Genomic DNA, 15797 nt, shown 5'->3' on the forward strand with positions numbered 1-15797 from the left:
ACTGAGTGAATACCTGGGATTATTCTGTGGGCCAAGACTGGCCTTGGACCTTCCTCCTCTCCATGTGGTTCATTTTGGGGATTCAGAGTGGTGAGAAATCATAGTACCCAACCCTGGGGTTTGTGTCTGACTATCTGCGTGGCCACCATGTGTGGCAGGAGATTCTTTTGTTCCACCCAGGAGAGGAGAGAAAGTTAGGAGACCAGGGAGATCAGGATATCCTGGCTAGAAGTGGTGGACATGGACTTCAACCTGAGGCTGATTGACCGCTGGGATCTGAGTCCTGGGACAGGTAGGCCTCGGGAGTTAATGATTGAATGGACTAGTTAGTGCCCGTGAATGGGATCTTCCACCTAACATGGTAGTCAGGGTAGGCTGAGTGGGGCCTGGATCATGAGACTGTCCTGGGACAGCAGCAGGGGCCCCTCAAGGGTGAAAGCAGAGAAGTCAATCAGTTGCACTCACTGTTGGATGTCTGACCCCGCTGGAGCCTGGAGCAGGTGAGGGAGACCACACCTGTATGAGATAGGTGTTCCAGCCTGGAACTCCCTCTCCTGCTCTTAAGACAGAGAAGGTTCTGGACCCAAATCCAAGGGTGCACTTCCTCAGAACTGAACTTGGGCTTGGGAGATGGATTCTGCTGCCAAAGGGAACAAGTACTCTGTGAGCAGAGGTTCTATGTCCCCTCTGAGAGGACACTACTGGCCAAAGTTGCCTTGCCATCTTCATCTGATCTCTGTTTGGAATATGGGTAGGTCTCCATGTACTCATGGGAAGGAGTCTTGTGGGGCCTGCTCACTTTGACAATGCTGACTCAGCCCATCTCACACACACCCATGCCTCACCACATCCACATAGATGTGCACACACAGGCACGCAGACACATGCACACAGAAACATGTACATGCACATACCCATGTGTACATGCACACATTCATATATTCCCAGGCACAAAGCTCAGACACACATACATATTCACACACTCCACATACATGTGCATGCACAGACACAAACACATAACATAAACCACATATACATTCAACACCCATATGCACACACACACACACACATGCTCACCCATGCACACACACATCCATATACATGTGCACATAGAGACACATGCATACAGGTGTATATACTCAGATACACACATGCACAGACACACACTCATGCCCACCCAGATTCAAAAACTCAGATGTGTGTACACAGGCACATGTAGACACATAGATGTACACACAGACAACCATGATGCACACAGATACATAAGAATTTAGTCATAAGACACAAGCTTACTCACACGCATGAACACAGACACAGACACACAGGCACACGCAGAGGCACAAAAGCACTTGTGCAGGTCCGTGCTTCCCCTTTGGCTGGGTGCTCCAGCTGTCTGCTCAGCCTTCTCAATGTAAGGACAACAGAAAAACCCTGAGTCCAGTGTCACTGACACAGCTGATTGTGTAATGTGCATACTCACAGCTCAACGCTTGTTCCTCAAAGTAGAGCAGACTAGAGTCCATGCCATGCTGAATCAATTCTGGGAATTCCACAGATTCCAGACATATGGCCTCCAAGGGTGGGCCTCTGGGCTGCAGCCACTGCCTTCTGGATGCCCTTTTCTCCTGTGGGAACAGGACAGTCCTGGGCATGGCAGATGGTTTCCATGTGGAAGAGAATGAGCCCTTGTCCCCTGTAACACATCAGGTCATCCACTGATGGGTGGAGGACTCTCAGGAGAGTCTTCTCTAAACGCTCTGCCTGGGAGATGCAGGACGACCTGTGGCCTTAGGGTAGGCAGGCTTCCTACCCACACTACAAAAATGCTAACCATGGAATAGAAGGTGGGAAAAATCTGGATCAAGGCCCAAGGAGGCCTGGTCCCCTTCTTCATGCCTTTCTCATGTCTCTATTGCCCTTCCCAGGAAGCCATCCAATTGGAGACTGGCAGGTGGGTGAGTCATGCTCTGGTCTGTGTTGTGGGTGCCTGTGCTCCTGCCTGGGGGTGGCAGGGCAAGAGGAAGTGGCCTGTGAGTCAGAGGCCCCTGTGGGACACTGACCTCCCTGTGTCACCAAAGAAGCCTGAACAGGGAAGGGAAAATGGGACTATGGTTTCTGGTCCTGCGAGAGAGTGGACGCAGAGATACATAGAGACACACAAACACACCTGCTCAAACTCACTTAGGCATACAGGTATAGACACAGGCCCTCTGCTTATGGACCACACCTCTGGGTGGGTCGGCAGAACAGCTGCTGCACAACTGTTCTGCCACCAGCCATGCTGAACCTGCAGCTGACTACCATTCTGGGTCTGTGACCTCTTAGATGTGGGAAGGAGGGTCCCCTGGAAGTTCCTCCATGGCTTGCTAACCATGAAGCATGGCTTCAAATCCTAAAATGCCATGTGAGGACCCTCCAAAAACTCCACTTAAGAATCAGAAGTGGATGGGATGTATGCCAAGGAGTATTTGCAGAGTCTGGGGATGAGAGAAGCCAGGACAGGAGAGGTAGGGAGGTGGGTGCCCGAGACAGGATGGGGGAGCAGCCTGGGAAAGGCACAGCTGGTGCTGCAGAAGTGGGAGCTGTCTGATGGGGGTCGCTTTAAGGCAACAGGAGGCCTGGAGGGATTTTGTAAGATGGACATTCTGTTAGCACAGATGGAGGACTGATTATAGCGCATCAGTGTCCCTCACTGAGCTGCTCTCTTGCCTACAGCCTGGAGGCCAGGTAGAATCAAGGTCCCAAGGACTCTGCCTCCAATGACATGTGTGAAATCTGTAAATATGGTGCCTGACATGGAAAGAGGCACTTTGTGAATGTGAATTGAGGGTGAGGATAGGGAGTTGACCCTGGATTACTGAGGTGGGCCAGAGTCTACCTGACCAAAGAGGAAGTGATGGGAATTATTTAGCCCTGAATGTCGACAGCTCTGGATTTAGACAGACAGGGGAGCAGACCTCCCTGAGAGTCTTCAGAGGAACCAGCCCCATGACACCCTGATTTCAGCCCAGGGACACTCACTTCAGACTCCCCACCTGCTGAGCTGCGAGGGAATAACTGTGTGCTTTTAAACAGGTCTTTTTGCAGCATGGGACACAGGAGGATGGGCACGAATGAGGTGGTGACTTCCAGAGGGAGGTTTCATCCCCCATTTGACACCCGACCCCAGCATGTCCCTGCACATGGACTCAGGGGCCACATCTTCTCTTCTTCCTGGTGTCAGTGGCACCTTCAGCTGAGACTGTGCCTAGGGTGAGAGAAACTGGGAACTGAGGCTGCTGTGCAGCCAGAAGTGTGTGCCTGAAGCTCCCTGTCCCCTGTCACACAGCCGTTATCAGCTCTTAGTGTCTCTAGCACAGCCTTGGGTCCTTTTGCTCAATTCAATATAGAAGTCACAAAGAGGCAGCACCATCGGAACAGGGGTTTATGGGGCTTCTGCCAGAGCACAATGGGACCATGCACGGGTGAGGGCCTGACCCACTCTTGGGGGAAGCGAACAGTAGAGCTTCTTCTGATGGCAGCTTGCACAGATGCACTGGCTGCAGCTGAGCACACTCAGGACCTCTGCAAGCGTACCTTTTGCTCTTGGCACCAGGACAATGCACACTGGCTTGTTCATATGCTGGGCCTCGTTGAACTTGGCTGGCAGAGGTGCTCATGGAAAATTCTGTGTTGTGAGGGTGTGGGAAGGTCCCTTACATGCTTTAAAGGAAGCAGGGCTTTGATAACCTATCGTCAAAGATGGAGAACATGGCTGGGAATCAGGCCTTTCTTGTTCTGCCTCACAGACCCCAGTGCTTTGGCTACCACCAATTCTTCTCCCCATCCTGGTGATCTTATGCCCCCAGGCTGGGGTGTCTCCTCCTGGATGGCTGAGACATGGCTGGCAGGGGCCTCCCAGGGGGTGCAGAGACCCATACTGAGAGCTACCTTCCAATCATTGGAGGAAAGTTGGTGGCAATTAATGAGGAGAACGCCCAGGTAGCACATGACTCTGAGTCCTGGGGGACGGGAAGGTACCTGAATCATGACTGTCTCTGCAAAGCAGCCAGAGGGACTTTGAAAATGTATGTGGGCTGCAGTGGCCCCTGCTGGTGCCTCTCCAGAGGCAGCACCACAATGGGCATCCTCTGACCTTTTCTGGGGACTCTATCCTCTCCCAGGCCCACTGAAACTCTGTCCCAGGCAAGCCTCATGCAAGGCCCCTGATGGGAACATGCTAAAGCATGGACAGACTCCTACCAACCTATGGGGGGACCCATGTTTTCAGCTAAAAGAAAGGGCTAGGCATGGCCAGGACAGCAAGCACTTTACAAACCTGGACACAGGGACCCTTGTCAGCCCTACCCCGAGGCATGGATCTCTGGGATATGGAGACCATGTGAATTTGTCAGAAAACTCTCAATTGGTCAGAAGGCTCAGAAAGAAAAGGCAAGGGCAAAATCCTGCAGCCCTCTCTCTGACAGGCCATGTGGGGTTGGAGGGCTGAACCGGCACTCAGCCATCCCCAACATGGGACACTGTTTGTGGGTACTCTGGATTTCACTGTGTGCATTTGGGGGAAATAAACATGCACTTGCCTCTTTTTATTCTTCAGCCTGTCAAATTTCCAGGTTTTAAGGAGTCTGCTTGCTGGTCCAGGCTAAAGAAAAGAACTCAGTGGGACATTGGCAGACCCCTGGGGAAATCTCTCTCTCCTGCCTGTGGCTTGGAGGGTCCCGTGGGAAGGAGTGATGGGGACCTTAAAATGGGCACAGCTGATCTCCATGAGACCTGATCTGCTGCCTGAAGGAAGCAGTGGAGGCCATACTTCTTTATAGGGATTTGAGTCTGGGCTCAGAAAGGAGGTAGATGGTCCCCACCTTGGGGATCCAGGGATCTAAAGGACGGGCCAGGGGCCTATTCTTAGCAGAACCAGGCCTGGGGCCTTGATGCTTTCCTGGTGGCCAATCTCTAAGTTTTCAGGTCATACTGGTAGGTTCAGGTCGCAGGAGAAGCCAGGAGCCAGGTGTTTAGGATGAAGCCTATTGGAGAGCCCAGAACACTTTTTTTTATTTGGAGATACATCAGGAGACTGGGGACATTTGACCAGCCCTGGGCCAGCCCCAGGTCTGACATCTCAGCTAAGTATAGTCTCTCATCCTGCTGGGCATGTGCAGTATCAGGAGGGTGGGGCTGGGCTCAGATCTTACACGTGATGTCTGGATCCAAGGCCTATACCTCTCCCAGTGGAGCACAGTCCCAGAGCCTTCAATTCCAGATTGGACGGAGATAAGGAAGGAGCAAAAAAACATAATAAAAGTAATCAGCAGCAGCTCAGTGGACTGTGTCAGATTCAGGGCTAAGCTCCAGTGGAAGGTGGTGGGCACTATTTTGGGATTAGCTCACATTTCCTCCCAGCCTTTCCCTCCCTTCTTCTTTGGGAAACAACACATCAGTGGAAATCAGGGATGAAGGGATCTTTGCTCCTGGTTTCTAAAAACTGAGGCCTGGCAGGTAAAGTTGGGCACAGATTGGGCAGCATGTGAGTGGTGGCAAGGGCTGCTTCAGACCCTGCATGTCTGCCACGGGCTTCCTTCCTGCAGGCCAGTGGGTACCACAGGACATGGTGCTGTGTGTGTCCTTAGACACCAATGCCCCCCCCCCCACNCCACATGCCCCCCCCCCCCACATGCTTCTGTCACATAGACCTGAATTCGTGTATAGGCACACACAGGATACATAGGCATGTGTTTATACTGCCATGTGCTGACAGACATGTTCACACATGCAGACACACACAGATGGGTGCCTGGATTTCTAGCTGGGACAGGAGGGTGGCAAACACTTCTGGCCTATGGATTCAGATGGTGCCCAGTGCAGCCAGGCTGTGAAGGGAAGAAATGTCCCTCGGGCTTTGTGAGTTTGCTCAGGACGTGATTGGGCTGACTGTCACAGGGCGAAGGTCACTAAGGCAGATGTATTCAGAACAGGGCTTACCCTTTTGTATTGGGCTGACTAGGGCAGATGGGGCTCCAGCCCTTGGACTGGCAGGCCCACCCAAGGCTTCATGAGGGCATGGGGTCATTTCCTTGTGGTAGTTATTCATGGGCCTTGTGGGAGGATACCACAGTCCAGGCATGACCTGGCACAGTCAAGGCATGGCCTGAAGTCCAGAGTGGGGGTCTAGGGACCGTTCACTGGCATGTGATTCCCCATGTATGTTCCCTACACATGCCATGGGTGTTGAATGATGCCATTTGGTGTTTCATGATTGCTAAAAGGACACCAGGAAGGTGGTGGCTGTGGCCCTCAGGACAGTGCCCACAGGCTCCTTAGGCTCAGTCAAAGGGCCTCTGAGCATTACCAAGGAGGTCCAGGTCTTCTAGACTTGGGTTGCTTGAGAGTCTGCATAAGTTCAAAGTTCATTTCATGGAGGTATCTTGTTGAGTGCAAGAGTGGCAATTGGGAATCTCAAGTGGCCATCTCTGCAGGAGACCAAGGGCCCACTCTGCCCCTCACCCCTGCTGGGTCTTGCACTTGGAGCAGGAACTTGTTTCCTTGTTTTTCTGGGCCCAGAGAGATTCCCTTGGACCACCAGTGCCTGCAGACACCATTCCTTTTCCAGACCCTTTGGGTCTGGACCCTGACTTTGAGTGGCAAGGATGGGAAAGGGTCCCCACTTGTTACTCCAGTCACTGATGGGTCTAGACAGACTCCTTCTCATCACATGCCCAGGAAACAATATCCAAATATCCATTGCTCCCCAGCTCTGCAGACAACATCCTTGGCCTGGCTATACTGTGGCGAAAGAGAGTCACACCATGGTCTCCAGAGCTGTGGTGACAGCAAGGACCAGCCTTAAGGCAAGGCTGCCAGCTCTCTCCCCCACCTACCTGGAGCTCAAATAGCAGGGACATGCTATCTCCTCTGCTCTCGTTCTGTGAGCAGTGATGTCAGAATTTTAAGAATGAAGTGGACATTTATTGACCTCTTACATATAAACTCTGAATAGCTGCCATCCCTCTGGTTTTCAGATTCAGTGTTGCCAATGGGGGGCTGGTGCCATTCAGGGACCTTGCCATGGGTGAACTGCAGGGCTAGGATACCCAGTGGGGTGAGCCTGGCTCCCAGCCTCTGGGCTTTACCACTTGACTCAGTTTCATGGTCCCTGGGGATGCTGACTGACTCAGAGTCCAGCTCTGTTGGAAGGGAGCCATCTGCTGGCAGCTGTGCCATAGGAAGGCAAGGAGTGACCGCTTGGTCAAGGAAGGTAGAACCCTCTGACCTTTTGCCTGCCTGGTGCAATGCAAGCTGGTGGGTTTGAGAGCTACTTCTAGTGCTTGAGTGTTCTGAAGGCAGCCGCCCCTTGCATCTCAGAAGTAGGCAGACTAGCTTCACTAAATAAAAACTTCTCCATACAAGGTGATGGCTTGACTGAGGCCTGTTCTCTTCGTTTCCTCAGAGGACTGCCTGGCCCCTTGCCATGGCATAAATTATGTCCCCACAATTCTCCATCATAAAGCTAGATCATTTCCTGCAAGCGATTCATGATCATTCTGATCATGGGGTCTTCATGTGTACCCAGAGCCCAGGTGTCTGGAGTAACTTCTGCAGATGGGGGAGGCTTGGCAAATCATTCTGAACATTGTGACTATAAATACCTAGGAAGGAGTGAAGAAATGGAGACACCTTCCACACCCTCTACTATCCCTTGTCTCCCTTAAAAACAACCCAGAAGAAATGAGGGGAGGGACTTGCTTTTCTTCTACCTCTGTCCCAGGGAGAAGAGCAGCAGATGCTCCCATCTGCAGGAGCTTGTGGTCCACACTAACTCTTGCGATGCCTTCAGGAACCCACCTCACCCTGACTCCAGCACCAGGTATGGTACCTGTTGGGGATTGGTCATCTCTACACCAGAAGCTGCAGCTCTTACTTGCTCATATTGTAGAGATTTTTTTTTGTAAATATAAATATAACTAGCTCAGCAAAAATAAAGAACTTGTTCCTAAGACAGCAGCAGGGTCATCTGGAAAGACGGAGCTGCTAGAGGCAGGAGTTGCCAGGGTTTCCAGACCGTGGCCTCCAGCCTGGGCCTCCTGCTCTCCCTAAGGGCACAGAAGCAAAGCCACTTTGCCTGGCCTCAGGACAGGCTGGATACCCTCAGGTTCTGAGTAGCATAGCTTCCCCAGAGCAGCTGCTCTGGAACTCTTGGGGTGACTGCAGGAACAATGTACCACACACACAGCTGCAGAGGGGCCATTCCTGGTGGACATGCTGCCCACCACTTCCCTCTCTGCCTTATCAACATGGCAAGTTTCTCTTGGACATTGTCCAGGCCCAGGCCTGCATGGCTGGGGACACAGAATACTGGTAGAAAAGCAAGCACATGAGCTCCTACAGGGGAGAGGCCTGCATCATGGAGGGGGCAAAGTCTGGGCACAACCAGTCAGGTGCCTGCTGACCAAAGCCCTCCCCAGAGCAGTTCCACACAGGCCAGGGAGCTCCAAGGACTGGCCCAGAACATGAAGAGCCTGTGAGCCTCTCAGGCTCTCCGGGAGTGTGGGGCCCCAGTCACACACATGGGACACAAGGTGGAGCCAGGCCTTCCATGGGTGCGCATCTGGGATAAAGGCCCAGAGACCTTGCGAGCCTCCCAGCTTCCCCTTCAGCTCCTGTAGAATGACCTTCAGGCTCTGGCAGATGTTCTCCTGGGCTTGGGACCTTGAGTTGCCCTCCTGTGGGTCTGTGATGGGTGTTTGCAGGGTGCTGAGTGGGCATAGAAATCACAGGTATGTGGGTTTGTTTTATCCTTGAGGAGTCCAGGGTTGCTACATTGGCCATGGTGGTGTCCTGAGCCTAGGACAGAGCTGTCAACTCTCATCCAGGACCTCACATGTGTGAGTGGTGGTTCACATGCCAAGACCCTAGTAGAGAACTCTCTTCTCCACTTTCTTCAAACTCCCAGCTGTCCCATCTCTGCTGTGCCTTAAAAATGATCTCTTAGTGGTTTGGGTGCTTTCTAGGTGCGAGTAACTGTATGTCTGATCAGCATAGACTTGGCAGATGGAGGACAGGCTGGGCCAGCTGCCCAGCTCTGCCAGGCTTGGCCTCCTTGCCTCCCATGTTAGCAGAGAAGGGGGCATGTAGGAGTGGGGACTCCCCTGTTCTTTCTTACATGGATAATAGTTGTTACAGATGTTGCCTCCTTTCTCAGTTCCTGGGGCAGGGGAGCTGAGTGCTCATCTTGGGCCGTCCATCAGGGCTGAGTGCACCTGGTTGGGGGGGATTATAAGTGTCCCATGCTGCCCATTGCAAACTGCTGATTCTGGCCAAACTGAGAGGCTTGAGGATGCCTGATGGGAAAGTGGGCACAGGTGAAGTCTGCTGAGACCAATAACATTTCTTGGGGGTAGCTTCAGGATTTTCCTTCCTGCTCCCATGTGTGGGGCACCACTGCCCAGTATTTTCTGTGAACTGGGTTCCCAAAATGGTACAAAGCAGACTTCCCAGCTCACCAGGGAGCTGCCAGACATGAAGGGCATCTTCAGCCTTCCTCTGGCTACACATACCTAGGTCACCAGGCCCATCTCCCCATGTCTGAGACTGCACCCTGGCAGCTTCAGGGAGGGTTCTCCCATAAAGCAGATGCTCTGTTTCCAGCTAGGATAGAGAGGTGAGGTGAGGAGTCCTGTCCCTAGAAACATCACAGGCCAATGTCATACTTGCTCTGATCCTTTGAAAATAGAATTGCCTGGTCCTACCTCACAGCAACATAGGGGGGTGAGAAGATCCTTCCAAGTGTTCAGCTCCCTGCAGCTCCCAAGAAACTCCTGTCAGCCTGAGAGTGGCTGCCCCATAATCATACTTGTGCTCAAGTCATACTTTGTTAAGACCTGTGCTCTCAGTCCTCTGCACCTTCTGTGTGCAGCTCATGGGAACCCTCACTCCCCTTAGTTGATCTGTGTCTTCACCACATTCCTCATAAGTCGGAGGATTTATTTGCCATGTGTCTTTCCCCCTAGAACATGCACTATGGGAGAGCATTGCTGGCTGCCTGGGCTAGGGTTACATCTGTTTCCTGGGAGATCATAGACGTCTGGAAGATAAGCTGGTGAACAGACTGCTTGGTCTTGGCCACGGTCTTGTCTGGGAAGACCTCTGCCCCATTGGAGAGGAGTTCCACTTCTTCTCACCTGGGGCAGGAGTTGGGGTTGCTGCCTCAGAGCCATGCTGGGGACTCTGGTGTCACCTGTGTATGGGCACCATTTCCAGACATTTCTCCTGAACCACAGCTGTCCTAAAGTGAGGTGCAGTCTTGTGGGACTCATGGCACAAACCCAGGCAGAGGCTCTTCAGAGAAGAGGAAAACATACTCCCTTCCTAAGAATTCTGGGGGTATTAGAATTTTATTAGCTTTTAGTTGGACTCCAATTTTAAGCAAACTAATGAAATCACTCTTTAAAAAGCACTCTTTTAAAAAAATTTTATTTATATGACAGTGGAATGCATTACAATTCTTATTGCACATATAGAGCACAATTTTTCATATCTCTGGTTGTATACGAATTATATTCACACCAATTCATGTCTTTATACATGTGTTTTGGATAATAATAATCATCACAATCCACCATCATTTCTAACCCTATGTCCCCTCCCTTCCCCTCCAACCCCTCTGCCCTATCTAGAGTTCATCTATTCCTCCCATGCTCCCTCTCACTATCCCACTATGAATCAGCTTCTTTATATCAAAGAAACCATTCTGCATTTGTTGTTTTGGGATTGGCTTAACTTCACTTAGCATTATCTTCTCTAACTCCATCTGTTTACCTGCAAAGGCCATGATTTTATTCTCTTTTATTGGTGAGTAATATTCCATTGTGTATCTATGCCACATTTTTTTTTTAATCCATTCATCTATTGAAGGACATCTAGGTTGGCTCCATAGTCTAGCTATAGTGAATTGTAAAAAGCACTCTTTAATATTTTTTTTTTCTGGGCGTTTATTTCCATAAATTATGGAACTCAGCTCAGGAACTCATTTCCATGGAGCAGACCTCATGGAGGGGCTGGAAACCTCTGCACAGTTGCCCTTGGAACTGTGGTTCCTGGCACAGTTAATCCATGTCACCCGAAGCCCTTCATCCTGTGTCTTGTCCTGGGTGAAAACAGTCCTCAGCATCCTACGGCCAGACTGTATGGATGTGCAGTAAAGGACTGGGGGTGGAGGACAGAGGGACCCTGTGTGTGCAGAGCCTGGAGGGAATGGTCTCACCTGCTTCTATGAGTTGGTTTAGAGTGAAAACTCTGCGTGGGGAGCTTAACCAGCTGTTTTGGAGTTCAGGACCGACCCACAGTGCCTTAGCGATGCAGATGAATAGACAGAGCAAATTTAGTTTTGTAATTCCTGCTACCAAACAGTCTGTAGTGGACCAATCAATACCTGGACCCCTGACTTGAATGGAGATGACATTTAGGTTTTTGAGAGTCTTGGCTTCTGTTTTCTTCCAGGTGTGACTGCCACAAAGTTTCCCATACCTATCTTGGGCCTCCCGCAGAGCTTTGGGTCAGGTGGTGTCCCCAAGAGACAAAAACCCAAACAAAAGCAGGTGTGTCCAGCATGGTCATGCTGCCTCCACGTACTGTTTGGTTTTATGTGCATTAGTTTCACCTGCTAATCATCCCCTCTGGTGACAAACTAAAGGCTAACGCCTGCCTCCTTGGAGCCAGGCTGGGGCTGACCAAGTTACAGGGCATCTTCCTGTACCTCTGGTGCTGCTTTATCAAACCACGTTGGACTTAGAGACTTAAAACAACACATGCTCACTCCCTTTTGGTGCTGGAAGTCAAGGTCCAGGATGCACTCCACGGAGTCAGAAGGAAGGTATCAGCAGGGCTGGCCCTTTTGGACCTGCTGGGCTCAGTCCTGGCCTCTTTGGGCTTCTGAATGCTGCAGGTTGTTGTCTTCAAAGCTGCTTCTCTGCTCCTGTTGTCCCCTCAACTCTTCTTTGGGCATCTTGCCTCCTTTGTAAAAACACCCACTTGGATAAGCACAGTGATCCCAAGCCTCAGGGTACTTATCTTAACCACATCCATAAAGGGCTTCTTGCATGCAAAGTGATACATACCCAGGTTCTTCTATGGTGGACACTTTTGGAGGCCCAAATTTATCTGACCATGCCCATATCTGGTGGGAATGCACCTTGGTGTAATTCCTCTTCCTTGGATACAGGGTGGAGCCTGAGCCAAATGTCACTGCCTGGAGCAGGACCCCTCTTCCCCCAAACAGTGCCTGTGTGCTCAGAAAATGGGAAAGCTGGTCAGTGTGGCTGGATGAGGCTCTTGGGCTGAAATGGAGGCTTAGCTGGGCTCAGAGCAGAACTGTTGGCCATCCTGCTAGGGAAAGGAAGTGAGGCAGGGCTGGGAGGCCTGCCCAAGCCAGCAGAGGCACAGTGCCTTGGGCAGCTGACCCAAGCTGTTCTCTGATGCAGTGGGTCCAGGATAGGGTAGAGGCTTTGCCTTGCCCTTTCCTATACCTAATTCCTTTCCCACCCATCTCCTCTCTTGGTGAGAATGGGCTGGAGCAGCAGCTGTCCAGGTAGCTGGCTTTGAGGTTTTCCAGGTGTACTCTTGGTGGGCACTTCCCAGCAGGGCTGCAGCCCTGCACTGGGTCCTGGGAGACTTCAGCCATGAGGGACTTCCCAGGGGATGTCGCCATAGGCTGCTTCCATCCTACAGGCACCCAGAGGGTGTCCCCCTACTTCCAAGAGAGCTGCACATAAGCAGGGACTTCTCTCTGGACCACACACTTGGGATCCCAGCCTCCCATAGCCCTGGCTTCAGCCAGAGTCCTTTGCTCTCCACATGGGGTTCTGTGCTCCAAGATTCCTGGGGATGCCAACTCCTGCTCCTGGATTGGAGCCCTTCTTATGCACCCTCCTGCAATCCACACCCACAAGCCGAGTGTCAGTGGCAAGGGAGCACCAAGACACTGGCTCCTCAGAAGTGGGCTTGGCAGGACATATGAAGAGGACAGAATGGCCAGAGAGGCCAGGGAAAAGGAACAGAGCAGAGAGGGAGTTCCTGGAAAGAAGCACAACTGACTCACTCTCCAATGACCCCGGAAGGCCCTGTGATTCTCCAGAAGGTCCAGCTCACCTGGGCATGGCAGATACTTCCTAATTTTTGTCAAGTGACCTGAAAGTTTGCATCATTGATCTAGCCAGGCCAATCTGTATATGGAAACTTGCAGAAGGGCCAGAACATGTGCTTATTGCTTTTAAGGCTGGAGAGTTCTGTCATGCCTCCCCACTTTCTGACTCTTCTCTGCTTATTCTCCGGGAGAGGGATCTGTGGTTCCTGAGACCAATTAGCAGTGATTTGCATGGTAGCTGGATGTGTCCAGTCTGGTTAGAGCAGTTAGGGAGGGATGGGAGCCTGATACTGAGTCAAAGGGCCACTTGCTCAGCCTGGGTTTGGCTTCAACTCATGAACGGGACCTCTTAAGTGTATCTGGCCAATGGCTAGTCACAGAGTCTGCACTTCTGCCTCCTGAGGGACCCATAGTGGAAGGGTCTGCATAGAAATTCCCCAGGACTCTGCTCTCTGCCCCTTCCTGAAGGGTCTTTCATGGAGGCTCGGGTGCCATGTGAAACATGACAGCATTCCTCGACTAGACATGGGACTTTTACATCTTCCCTTGCTAAATGAAACAGAGCCTGGTAGAGCTCTTTCCCTGGGTTGATGCAACTTGTCATTGGTGAGACAGGCCATCAACACTGGGGTAGGGTCAGGGAGATAAAGGGGAAGAGCATCACTTTGTACAAAGGCAAAATAAGATAGAGCCCTTGCAGATGGCTACTGGCATTTACCTTGCCTAGTCTTATGTCAGCCGCCACAGTCAACCTTCTGAACAGCAAGACTTAAAGAGAGTCTTTTGATTCTTCATTAAGAGAGTTGTCATAGAAAAATTTAATGGGAAAGTAGTTTTAAACCACCCATATCAAGAAGGAGTCTCCAGGGCTTGGGTGAGTGTGTGTTCTGCCTTTTAATTCTGTTCATTAGCGGGTTCTGCAGAGGCTGACTTTGAAAGCACTGGGAACCAGGAGGGGGAGAAGAGGAAGTGGGGAGGGGAGGAGTGAGAAGAGGGAGAGGAAGGGAGGAGGGAGAAGAGGAGAGGGATGTGGAGGAGGGAGAGGAAGTGAAGAAGGGGAGGAGAATGGGAGGAGAGGGGAGACAGTAGGAGAGAGAAGAGGATGGTGTAGGGGAGGAGGAAGGGAGGAGGGGAGGAGGTCAGAAGGAGGATGGGGAGGGGAACGATAGAAGGAGGATGGGGTAAGGGAGGTGGGTGAGTGGTGGCAGGCCAGGTGAGATGCTGGACCCAGGGCTGGCTTGGCCTGTCGTCTGCCTTAGAACTTGGTCTCCTGGCCTGTGAAGTGAGGAGGTACCCAAGGATCTGGCACACTCTCTGTCCAGATGTGCTCACTCCCTGATGAGGAACACTAAGATGGAGAAATGCAATGAATTTAAGAAACTTCCGAACTGTCTCCTAAGTGGTTACCTCACAGTGTCTCTTCCCAGCATATGTGAACATTCAGAGGCACCACAGAGCTCACTTTCGTGTGATGGCCATTGGGCCAGGGCGGGGGTGTTCTGCTGGGATTCCCTGCAGAATTGTTTTGGTCCCTTGCTGAAAGTCACTTGTGGGTCTGTTTGTCCTTTCTGGACTTGACGCTTCTCCAGTGCATCTATCTGGGGTTTCTGGTCAGACCTGCCTTGAACTCAGCAGCTTTACTTCACAACCAGTTTTGGCAAATGCCTCAGATTTTCACCTGGAGGCTGTATCTGTTGTTAAGTCTTCATTAAATCTCTAAGTTATTTTGTCAATTTATGGAAAGAAGTCTGCTGGGATTTCATTGACTGACTACATCAATTTGAATCCTCCATCTAAGATATTTCTCTTTATCATGATTTTTCTCAGCAATGTTTTATAGCTTTTGATATAGACTTTTTTTGTAGATTTTTTAAATTCATCCCCCAATTTTTGATATTATTGTAAATTGTATTTTCAAGTTCACTTTATATATATATGTATATGAAATATATATATATATATATATATGTGTGTGTGTGTGTGTGTGTGTGTGTATGTGTGTGTATACTCATATAAATGTGTGTATATACACCTATACATATATACAGGTATATACTTTTTTTTGTGGTGCTGAGGATGGAACTCAGGGTGTCATGCATGCTAGGCAAGTACTCTAACACAGAGCTACACACCTTAATTTCATTTTAAATCAATAATATGTAGAAGCAGAACTTATATATTGACTTGCTTTCCTGAATGTTGCAAAACTCACTTATTAGTTCAAGTTGTTTTCTTATAGATCCTTTAGGATTTCTATGTCATATTACCTGAAAATAAAGATAATGTCATTCCTTCCTTCCTATATTTGTATCTTCTTCCTTTTCTGTGTCTCTTTGCACTGGCTGGAACCAATGTTGAAGAGGTGAAATTGGAAACTAATCTTTCCCTGTCTCCCCACTTAGGAGAATTCAGTCTTTCACCATTTGTTTTAATGTGAGCTGTAGGAGAGAAGCCCGCTCTGTACTGCTCACCACTCAGCAGCATCAAGCACACACTGGTCCTCATCTGAAGCCACAGAACCAGTTGAGTGACTCCAGGGTGGCAAGAACAATGAGCCCATGAATGCATCAGTGATACCATGTGCTGTGAGAGGAGAAAGCAGCAGCCTGGACCCAGAGTCCAAGCCAGTGTGTGCTATCAGCTCTACCAGGGTGTCCAGAGA

At 50.6% G+C, this 15797-nt stretch overlaps 1 pseudogene; it reads left to right on the forward strand.

The window, feature by feature from the left end:
* The first annotated feature begins 240 nt into the window (after positions 1-240).
* The window catches only part of LOC107155906, a 32826-nt pseudogene continuing 17269 nt past the window's right edge, over positions 241-15797 (forward strand).

Source organism: Marmota marmota, unplaced genomic scaffold (assembly GCF_001458135.2).
Source record: "Marmota marmota marmota unplaced genomic scaffold, marMar, whole genome shotgun sequence".
Classification (NCBI taxonomy): Eukaryota; Metazoa; Chordata; class Mammalia; order Rodentia; family Sciuridae; genus Marmota; species Marmota marmota.